The sequence below is a fragment of the Cetorhinus maximus genome, chromosome 10, assembly GCF_964194155.1.
Source record: "Cetorhinus maximus chromosome 10, sCetMax3.hap1.1, whole genome shotgun sequence".
NCBI lineage: Eukaryota > Metazoa > Chordata > Chondrichthyes > Lamniformes > Cetorhinidae > Cetorhinus > Cetorhinus maximus.
Window position 1 is genome coordinate 27,863,408 of NC_135888.1, and position 11,242 is coordinate 27,874,649.

At 44.3% G+C, this 11,242-nt stretch overlaps 1 non-coding gene across 1 annotated transcript; it reads right to left on the reverse strand.

Moving 5' to 3' along the window:
* Positions 1-4,284: 4,284 nt before the first annotated feature.
* Positions 4,285-4,357, reverse strand: trnaa-ugc (transfer RNA alanine (anticodon UGC)). Its single transcript has one exon. It is a non-coding gene; the product is annotated as a tRNA-Ala (tRNA).
* Positions 4,358-11,242: the final 6,885 nt, after the last annotated feature.

The following is an 11,242-nucleotide window of genomic DNA, read 5'->3' on the forward strand; positions in this document are numbered from 1 at the left end:
TTGCAGCGCCAGGTTGTAAAGAGCACAACAGGTGACGATGATGCGCGACACCCTCTGTGGACTATATTGCAGGGCTCCACCAGACCCGTCCATGCACCGGAACCTCATCTTCGGCATCCCCATGGTCTGCTCCACCAAGTTGCGAGTTGCAGCAATGGCCTCATTATATCTTCGCACTGCTGCAGTTTGAGGCCGCCACATGGGTGTCATCAGCCACATCCTCTGCAGGTAGCCCTTGTCCCCGAATAGCCGTCCCTGCAGCTTCTGGGGACCCTGGAAGGCGACAGGGATCTGTGAGTGACTGAGAATGTAGGAGTTGTGGACAGTCCCTGGAAACCGTACGCAGACCTGCAGGATGCATTTGTGGTGGTCGTGCATCAGCTGCACATTCAGTGAATAGAATCCCTTGCGGTTGATATAGTTGGCCGCGTGTTGCAACGGAGAACTGAGTGCAGTTGATGGCACCCTGCACCTGTGGGAAATCCGAGATCTGGGCAAATCTAAATGCTCTTGCATCCTGACTGTCCTGGTCCAATGCACAAAGTTGTGTGCCCTCGTGAAGATGGTACAGGTGACCTCATTGATGCATTTGTGGGTGGAGGTTTGTGAGATCCCATAGAGGTCACCTGTGGAGCCCTGAAAGGAGCCACTGGTGTAGAAATTGAGTGCTGTGGTCAATTTCACAGCCACTGGCAGTGGATGCCATCCATGTCCCCGTGGCGCCAAATCCTGCAGTAGCTGGCAGATGTGACCGACCTAGACATGCACAGTCTTCGGCGACAATGGTTCTTGGTCATCTGCAGGAATGAAAGACGGCATCTATGGACCCTGGGTCTAGCTAGGCGCCAACAAATGATGGCTCACTGTGGCTCTTGGGCAGCGTGTGCGGGAGCCCCAGCTGCCCCTTCTTCCAGAAGGTGCTGCTCCTCCCTCTGCACAGCCAGGCACCTCAGTCACTCTCTTCTCAGTTGTCTTTGCTCTCTGTACACCACGAGACATACAGCCAGGTAATCAGGTTCCATGCTCCTGATGTACTCCTCCTGAAGGATGAAAGAGAGAGACACGTGGGTTAGCATGAGTATACAAAGAACATCTTTGGCAATCTCTCCTTTGCCTCCACCTATCACTGGCCCTCTATCTAGCTCCACCTGCCCCACCCCCCTCTAACAGCTTATATTTCACCTCATTTCTATTTTTCTTTAGTTCTGATGAAGAGTCATATGGACTCGAAACGTTAATTCTGTCTCCCTCTCCACAGATGCTGTCAGACCTGCTGAGTTTTTCCAGCTATATTTGTTTTTGATACTAAGAACCTCTCCTGGTTAAATCTGAAGGCCCTTTAACATATCCCAGAGCATGCAGGCTACCACTTGGATGGCCAGAGTTTATCACGCTGCATGGCTGCCCGAAACCCCACCCACCTTCTCCCCACTCCACCTGACCGATTGGCAGCAGCTTTGCCCACTGGACTGCACGCCGTGCTCTCAGCTCAGGCACAGGCATTCTCCTAACCCACACTGCAAGGCTGCACTGTTAGATTGGACCATGGGGAAGACTAGTCCCAACTGGGATGATGACATTGCTAAGGGGCTGTGAGCGCCTCCACCAGTCACTGCTCCATGGCCAGCTTTAGCAAGGAGATTGTACAACATGCCCAGTCATCCAACTGTTCTGTAGTCCACTAAAATGCTCATTAATTTGCAGTCTGTGTCCGAAGGGTGAAAAGCTCAGGAGCATTTGGTGTCATTTTCATGCCTCTCTGTTCCTTGAGTGGGCAGATAAGCTAGAGGCCCGACTCCAATCATAATAACGTGGCTGCACCTGAACTGTCTCAGCTGCAGAGGAATGGTCACTTTATACAAAGCATCCCTAATGCAATGCCGCTTCCTCGCCCGCATCCCCCCCCCACTCACCGCATGTGCGCTACCTTCAACCGCACGGCAGCCTTTGCCCCCCCCACCAAAGTCACCTCAATCACAAGGCTATCTTTGTCCTCACGTCCCCTAAGCGCCTCAAATTTGAAGTTCAACAGGCATCACTCGCAAGCGCTCCGCTATGTTATTGTGCACTCACCTCCCAATTCCCCTCAAAAGTGAAGCCCGCCAAGTGCACGCCTTTTATATGCTGTTGTGAAACACGTCGGTGTGGGCGGATGATCCAGCCGGAATGTGGGGGCACGGTGGTGGGGGGGCTGCGGTTGGTATGTCCAGCGGGCTGGCCTTATAATATGCTGATGAATTATAATGAGGTTCCCGATGAGGACCACGTTTCCCACCATCGACGGGCTGAGCAGACAATCGCAAACTGGTTTTGCAACATCATGAAGCCGATTTTTGGTCTTCTCGCCATATTATCCGCTCACGCAACCGAATACACCCGACACCAGCGGGCACGGAAAAATCGCGCCACATATCTCTTCTTCTCAAGTTCCGAGATGGCTAATAAGAAAATTGCATAATCTGCAGGCTATGCCACGCTGTCGGGGCTGTGGGTTGGCAGGGGGGTGGTGTGGTGCGGTGGGTTGGCACAAATAATGCTTGAAGGGTTGGGTAGATGAGACGAAGAGTTTGGAGGTCTATGTGCACTCCCTGACACCTCAATTTTACCCCTGCATGCTCCCAAAGTCTCCAGATGTGCTCCAGGTGCAAAGCCCCACTTTCAAAATTCTCATTCGTGTTTTCAAATCTTCACATTGACTTATCACACAGTACTTTTGTGATCTATTCCTGCCTTATTTGCCTGTACTGAACAGAACTGCGAGTGCAAATGAGTTCAAAACCAGGTCTATTCACTCCTAACTGTCCATTCTTGTGCTTGCAATTTGAAGAGAACGAAACCTAGTTTAAATAATAAATAGATGGGCTCGACATTTTTTTTGTTTATTGCACATCATTTCTGGATAAATCTGCAGTATCATTCCAGTCATTAATGCTGACTGCATCATGCAAGCCAATCTTGTTTAAAATAGAAGGATTAGGTAATAAATAATACATTTCAGAATGCTTCAAAAGTTAAAAACGATGTTCATAATGTACTTGCATGATTTGTCCTTGTGGTTTTGCATCAAGGGGCTTAAAATCTGTTGAAACTACAGACACTACACATTGCGAAAGTTTCATCTTTTGCTCTTGTTTTCTGCGTTTCATGCACATTCTCTGGTTTAAGTGCAAAGATTAATGAAATCAATATATTGTAACAGATATATACTACTTCACATTTTGTAATATATCCCTGCTAATGTTTCCTTTAGACCAAAATTCCCCAGATAGGCTCATAGGTCTGGCTACGTTTTAAGTAAATTCAACCTGGTTCAAAAATACATTCAACTTTTCCAGAGTGAATTTCTTTTTGCAGGAAATAGTCACTGATCTTGAAACAAATACAAAATAACCTGAAGAAAGCATTTCATGGCAGCAAACAACTTGGGAGAAAAGGTTGCAAGTCATTCCAAACACAATACAAAAACCCCCAAACGAAAGGCAAATGACAGCCACTCAGCACCCAAATGAAAACAAAAGTGAGATTACCCCTCAGCTGTGAAGTTTAAGCACTGTTGACTGGTAATCAGATAGGTTTAAATGAACTGTGTGACCCCAGATGTTGAGGTTAGTTAACCCAACAGGAAAATGGTTACAAAAGAAGTCAATCCACAGATGACTGGACCACTGTTCCCATGATACCATATTGAGTAAGAGGATTGATTAGCACTGCTAGAAATTAGCAACAGAAACAGTGCAGTGTTTCCATCATCACAGCATCCAGCCAAGCAATTCACCTCAGTCAGGAAAATAACAAAATTGTTTTCAGGATTTCAAAAAAAGTATGAGTTGCTTCTTACACAAATGTTAACCATCCATCTTTCATTAACAGCAGACTAAGTATCAGAATACTGTTCAGTGATTCTACAATAGGCAACAGGAACTTTTGTTAAAATAAACCCAATCATTCATTAACTTAACTGAAAATTGCAACTTAATATTGAACTCACTTATAAATAGTCCATAGTTTCCACTATTTGCCACCTTGCCTACCCAAGTTACAGGAAGCATTTTGAAAGCTAACTTGTCTTACAACATGCTAAGAATATAGTTCACCATATTTTCCTTAGGTACTGCATATTTGTACAGGTACTCAGCTTGGAGGGCTCTTTGCTATGTGGTTCCTCTTTTCATTTTGCATGCTGGCTGTCAGGAACAACTTAAGAGAGCTCAGTAAGCACCAGCTACTCTTCACAATCACCTCTGTTGAATTTCATTTGCCATTTACGTTGCCAGAACACAGCATTGGTTCCACTGGGGATCGAACCCAGGATTTCCTGCGTGCAAAGCAGCCGTGATAACCACTACACTACGGAACCCGGCGTGGTTCCTCTTTTCAAAATGTTATCACCACCCGTGTGAATTGATTTCAATTACAAACTTAACAGGATTCAGGTGGTGATCTTGTGGGAAATTATAACACTAGGGTTTTCTAGTCGAGCTAATCAGTTTGCTTCACAGGATTCAAAAAGACAACTCCCTTCAACTCATATTTCTAAAGCTGCATCAAGTTCAGTGCCAAAAAGGAATAATTTTCCCATTTACCTTTTTAACGTTTTCAAATGTCCACAATGCTACTTCCTAAGCTGAAAGTGTCCTCCCAGCAATTTAGATTGTTCCTAATGAAGTATGACTGATAACTCATGATCTGGTGCCAATATCAAATGTTGTGTGATAAAGGGAAGGGAAACAACTTCATGCACAACAACCTCAAATTGGATTCTATGTTCTAATCTTTCCTGAATTAAATGAGATTAATGTAAGGTGTGTAAGGTTGTTCAAATGGCTGGTTAATGGTGCATGAAAAATATCAATCTTTATAGTAACCTTGTAATTGAATTGCACTATAGATATACCACATGGTTAGTTAACACGTCGTCTTAATCTTTGTGCCCATCATTGGGTTTTAAACGAACAGAAGAAAGTGTTAGATGAGAAAAGGTCATGGACTTGTTCTTATCCTTGCTGCCTACAACCCTGCTGGTTTCACACTGAGTCCCTAATTTAATCTTGCTCTTTTGAGCAGGTGACAGGGACATCCACAGGAAAAAAAACGTTGTCCTATTTTAAATATGCAGATCAGGTATCATGAGAGCCTGCACACTCTTCCTGCCTTCCTATAAAATCAAGGCCAAAATACAATCAACTGTGTCACAGGGCAGAATCTTGTTGAGGTGTTGGCCAGAATCTTGTTGAGGCATTGGTGGTCTTGCTTGCTGGCTGAAGTGTAAGCTGGCAAGATCATGCTGCCTCTTTTCAGAAAGGCCTGCCAAACCACAAGCCAATCAGGCAGTGGCGAGGCCACCGGCAGGCCTTCCCCTGCATCAAGACCCCAGGTGCAGAAGTCTCATCTACCGGGAGCAGCTGGCCAATCAGAGGCTGGCAGCTCTTGTGCTCAGCAAAGCCACAGGAGAGGTGGTGACTGCTGCAGGACAAACATCTACTGGAGTCCCAGGATCAAGGAGCGACCTAGGCCACAGGTAAGTAATATTGAGGGGTGGTGGGATTTGCGGGGGGAGTGGTGTAGGGGTGTCGGCAGCAAGGGCAGTGGGGTGGCTTTCACTGGGCATCCCTCTTCCTGACGTCCACTCCTTTGATCAGGCACTGTGTGCCTTCGATCAAGGGACATTCTTCCCCCTGCACCCCGCACCTAACCATGTCCACCCCCACCCCCACCACCACCACCACCAGGGGTGACAAGCTGGCTGCCTGGTTTTAACTGCCGTGCATTCTGCATGGCGACAAGCCATTTAAGGCCTCAATAGGTGGTGAACTTAACTCTGGCGGAAATGGGAAGGCGGTGGGTTCCCCTACACCACCATCCCACCTAATTAAATGCCCTACCCGCCTCCAAGCAGAAGATTCCACCCACAATTCTCGAAAAAACCCATTCATCCTCTGAGGAAAGGGTCTCCAAAGTTGCTGCCTGCTGTGCTCTTCACAGCTCAAGACGCTTTGAGCAAAACTCTAGAACACGAGATAGGTAAGATCGCTTTTCATCCTCCAAACCTTTTTTTTGGATGTTCCAGCGACCAGGTATGGTCAACTTCTGGGCTTTGAGGATGTATCCAGCCCCAAACTCTCAAACCAGAATGTGTAATATGTTGTGCGTTATGTTTTATTATTTTCACTTTAGAACACAGTATGGCATACTTCATTTCAAGGTGACATCAGCCTCCTCCCTATACAAATACATCGCTTTTGAGTCACCTGTTGGTTGCTGCTGATTGTACAGTGATAGTCAGTTTGATATGATCTATTATGCTCATAACATTACTGAATGACAATCTGTGAAGAGACTCCAAAGGATTAAGGCCATGGAAAATTTTTGTCTTTCATCTCAATTTTCCCTGTAGGACTGAAATAAAAGCAAAATACTGCGGAATTACTGGAATCTGTAAAAAAAGAACAGCAAGTGCTGGAAAAACTCAGCAGGTCTGGCAGTAACTGTGGAGAGAGAAACAGAGTTAACGTTTCCAGTCCACCACAACTCCTCTTCGGAACCGTTTTCATTCTCTGTAGGAATATCTGGGCCAATGGTTTTTCTGAGCACACAATGAGTACTGCTCACATTCCGATAGCGGAAAGTGTGCTTGCAGCACGGTGAACTGATGGCATTTATTTTTGCGATTTCCCCGCCATGCCCCAACTGAGATGAAGCATTTCACAGAATGAAACGCTTTGTCCTGCAGATCAGCTGGGAGATGATGCTAGGCTAAAATGACATACACTCACAGGCCCCCGACTCAACCTCCAGTTCTGGAGTGGAGTCAAATTCTAAATTTTAATCCTCAAGATTTTTGTGATTTGCCTTCCATGGTTTTTTAAAATCAGTTTCCCTCTGATATTAGTTTGGTGGCCTTGGCCATGAACAAATTGTTGGCTGGTTGCTAACCTAATCTCAGTGCTACTAGTAGAGTTATTTTGCTGTAGTTTAGCCCTTTAATGTAGATGAAATGGGTGCATTTTATACATGTGCTCAGCTTACTATCAGCTTGTGTGACTTGTTGGTGGGTAGATTTATTGCCCCAGCAGTACCATCAATAACAAAATCTGATTCAAACCACTCTTTTATGTAATTTGAATGAATGGGTGTTGACTATTGGAAGGTTGCTCTTTGTGCTTTGTGCTCACAGTTTTATAACCTAGAATCAAACCAGTTTTCCAGCGTAGCAGGACAATATTCATCAGATCCCACAAGTGCTGGCTCTCTGAACCTGCTGTTATCGTGTTCTTTCACCATATCGTTTTTGTTCTAATTTTTCAAATGTTTATTTATTTCCCTCTTAAAAGCGATTAATAGATTCTGCCTCCGTCACTGTTCCTGGGAAATCATTCCATATCCTGTATAAAAAGAAATTCTCCCAATCCCCTTTTGTTCTCTGTGCCCTTTAGAGACAGATTCAGTCCAGTAGAAATAGCTTTTCCCTGCTTAATTGTCAAAACCATTCAATAATTCATCCCGTTCCACTTTAGATAATTCCCACGTAGATCCAGGCGTCAGGACTTCCGCGGGGTCCTGACACACACCTACCGCCTTACGCCTGGCCTCCGACCAGGTGGAGACTGGAAGGTTTGTGCCAGAGTCTAGCTCGCCCGCCGGCGGGATCATCTGATCCCACCGAGAATGGGCTTTTCGGTCCCGCTATAGCGCTGCTGGAAAGCAGGTCAGAACAGATAGATCCCTGATATCATCTTAGTCTCTTGTGGGCCCTCTCCATGGTTTTGAAATCCTTCTTAAAGTAAGGTGCTGAAAACTGGATACCTTAATCTAAATGCAGTTTAACCATTGATTCATACAGATTTAGCATAGTCTATTTGCTATTCATCAAACCATGGATCCCACATCATTTATTTTTACAGTTTTATCGACTCATGTTCCCACTTTTAAAGATTTACCTGTTGGAACTCTCTGCTCCTGAGTTTTACTGTTTAGGGTATATTTCCTCCCCTGAATCTTTCTTCCAAAATGTGTCACCTCGCATTGCTCTTAATTGAATTTCATCTGATATTTATCCGCCCAATTCTTGTCCTCCTGAAGTCACTAACAATTCTCTTCATGGCAAACCACCCTTCCTATTTTTAAAAATTTTGTGCCTGCAATGCCCCAATGCAGGTAGTACATTGAGAAGAACACTGGCCCTAGAAGGATGCCAGTACCTACATCCCTCCAGTTCAAAAAAAAACTTCAATAGCCACATATTTATGTTTTCTGTCTTTTAACTAGCTTTCGATCCATGCTACCTTTCCTTTAATACTGTGTGCCTTCATTTTACCTAGGAGTCCCTGAGGTAACACCTCAACAAACCCTTTTGATAATCTATATGTACATTATTAATAGTGATGGTGGTCCTTTTCAATGTGTATGCACTTTATACTTAAAATATCGACAGCTACATAGTGCTATGCTGCGTAGACATTGATTTGGCACTCCTTGTCACTAGAGGGAGTGCAGATAATCTAAAAAGATGTGTTTTGACAGGCTACAAGTTGATATGAGGAAGCACATCCTAAGCTATTTTCCAATACGACCCCATTTTAACATTTGAAAATTAACGTGATCCCAGATGCCAACAAAGACAAAACAGTTGTAAAGCAGCATAGTAACATTCAGTATGTAATTATTAAGATTCACGTACTATAGGTCAAAATATAAACATCATATAAATATGACGATCTGTGATGAAGATCCCAGGTGCTCATTGTGGAGGTGGGGGCATTGGGGGATGGTTTTTCGACCTTTGTCTGATGGTGTCCAGATTTGTGGGGGTTCTTGATTTTCACGGTTCTTGTGTGACTTGTGTGTGAGCTGCGCAATGTGCGGTGTTGCAGTTCCTCGGGTCATGGCTCTTTCTGGTGCCTGGTGGTTCATGTGTGGGTTTGGGTGGTCTGTGTTGGTGGATCGTCAGCTGTAGGGCGGGGCAAGTGGGGGTGCTGGTCTGGCAGTGCTCAGTCCCCCCTATGGAACACATCTTCAGGCAGGGTTGCTGAATTGTAATCTGGATACTTTTTTTTTCTTTCGTGTATGGATTTTCCTTTCTAGCACAGACATCGAGGCAATTCTAACACCTTAACAAGAGGATTTGACAGTGTATATCAAAAGAGAGAGACAAATAAGTACATTTAACTTTTAGATCATAAATATTAGATTAAGAGAGAGATCAGTATAACCATTTCTCATCGAAAGGGAGAGAATTAGTAATATACTTTGGAATTGTTTGCGATGTGATGTGGGGTGGGGAGGGGGGCTTGGGTGTTGCTGGATTGGATTGCTGCTGCAGTTGGCGACTATTGGCGTTGGTCTTTCAAGCATGTGTATGGGCTGCCAGCTGGGTGGGGTGCCAGGGGTACCTTTGGTCAGTGGGGTGCAGTCTGTATGCATTCTTTGTTGGGAAAGGAGCCATCAGGGTTGGGAGCCTTTATCGGGTTGGGTTCTGCTGAATTGGGTGGTCGGGGGGTGGAGTGTGGTGCCTTCCCTTTCTGTTGTAAACTTTTAAAATTACTTTTACATTGACGAAATAGAGAGTTGAGAGATGATGGATAAGAGACTTGAGGAGAGAGAAAGGACTTCAGGTTTCATCTGTTAAAAGTACCTCCTTTAAATAAACAGCGTGCTGCTAATTTTCCTGTGAAGCTTTTAACAACTGCAAGTAATGGGACAATATGCCAGGGACAGCCAATAAGAGCACTGAAAAACGGTAACATCGCTGAGCTGTCTGGAAGAAAAATAATTCACTGCCGGGCCATATGAGGTGGCAGACAATTAAAGTGATTTTATTTCTTGCGATTCCTGCTCCTAATTCGTATGTTCATATTCAGAGGGTCGTTAGTTTTTGGAACTCTCGTTCCCAGAGAGCAATGGAGGCAAGGTCATTGGATACTTTTAAGGCTGAATTAGATAGATTCTAGATTGACAAGGGAATCAAAGGCTTTTCTCACATTTTCTATGTGATGTACTTTGCCTGGAATGATTTGATGTTGACAGTGCCTATAAAAATTGGGAAAGTATTCCATTCACAGCACTGACATCTTCTAAACTGAAGATGACAAAAATGCATCCTGTGTTCCGCAACACTCCAAGGGAAAAAAGGAATGGGAAAATCCATACTTCAGTTATTTACACATCAATGCAAAGTGGCTTCTGGTGTGTGTCAATCTGAAAGGGAGTATAACTGGTATTGTTCTCCTTTGGGTAGAGAAAGTTGAAAGGAGTTTTAATAGAGGTGTTCCAAATCATGAGAGGTTTTGATAAGAGTACATGAGGAGAGACTGTTTCCACTGGCAGAAGAGTCGAACACCTGTGGACACAGATATAAATTAATTGGCAAAAAAAAGTCAGAGCGGAGATGCACAATGTTTTCTTCATGCAGCAAATTGTTGTGACCTCGAATGCACTGCCTGATAGCTTGGTGGGAGCAGATACAAGAGTAACTTTGAAAAGTGAACTGGATATATACTTGAAAAGGAAAGATTTGCAGGGTTATGGGGGAAAAGTATGGGTCAAATTGGTAGCTTTTTCAAAGAGCCAGCACTGGTACAATGAGCCAGATGGCTTCCTTCTGGAGAAGAGTCATACGGACTCAAAACATTGACTCTGTCATTCTCTCCACAGATGCTGTTTGACCTGCAGAGTTTTTCCAGCATTTTCTGTTTTTGTTTCAGAGTTCCAGCATCCACTGTATTTTACTTTTGACTTCCTTCTGTGTTGTAGTATTCTATGGTTCAATCATTACGTATAACCTACATTCAGCACTAACTAAAGGAAAGAATACACAGGTGCTTTGATCATTACCCAAACCAATAGGTTAGGTTAACTTTAATTTTTTTTTTATTCCTTCATGGGATGTGGCATCACTGGGCTAGCATTTATTGCCCTTGCGTAGACGGCATTTAATAGTCAACCACATTGTTGTGGGTCTGGAGTCACATATAGACCAGACCAGGTGAGGATGGCAGATTTCCTTCCCCAAAGGGGCATTAGTGAACCAGATGGGTTTTTACACAAATTGACAATGGTTTCATAGTCATCATCAGACTTTTAATTCCAGATTTTTATTGAATTCAAATTCCACCATCTGCCGTGGCAGGATTCAAACCCTTGTCCCCAGAGCATTACCGGATTACTAGTCCAGCAACAGTACCACTACACCACCGCCTCTCCACAATGGAGAAACATAGGAGAAAAACCTTTCAATGTAAAGTGT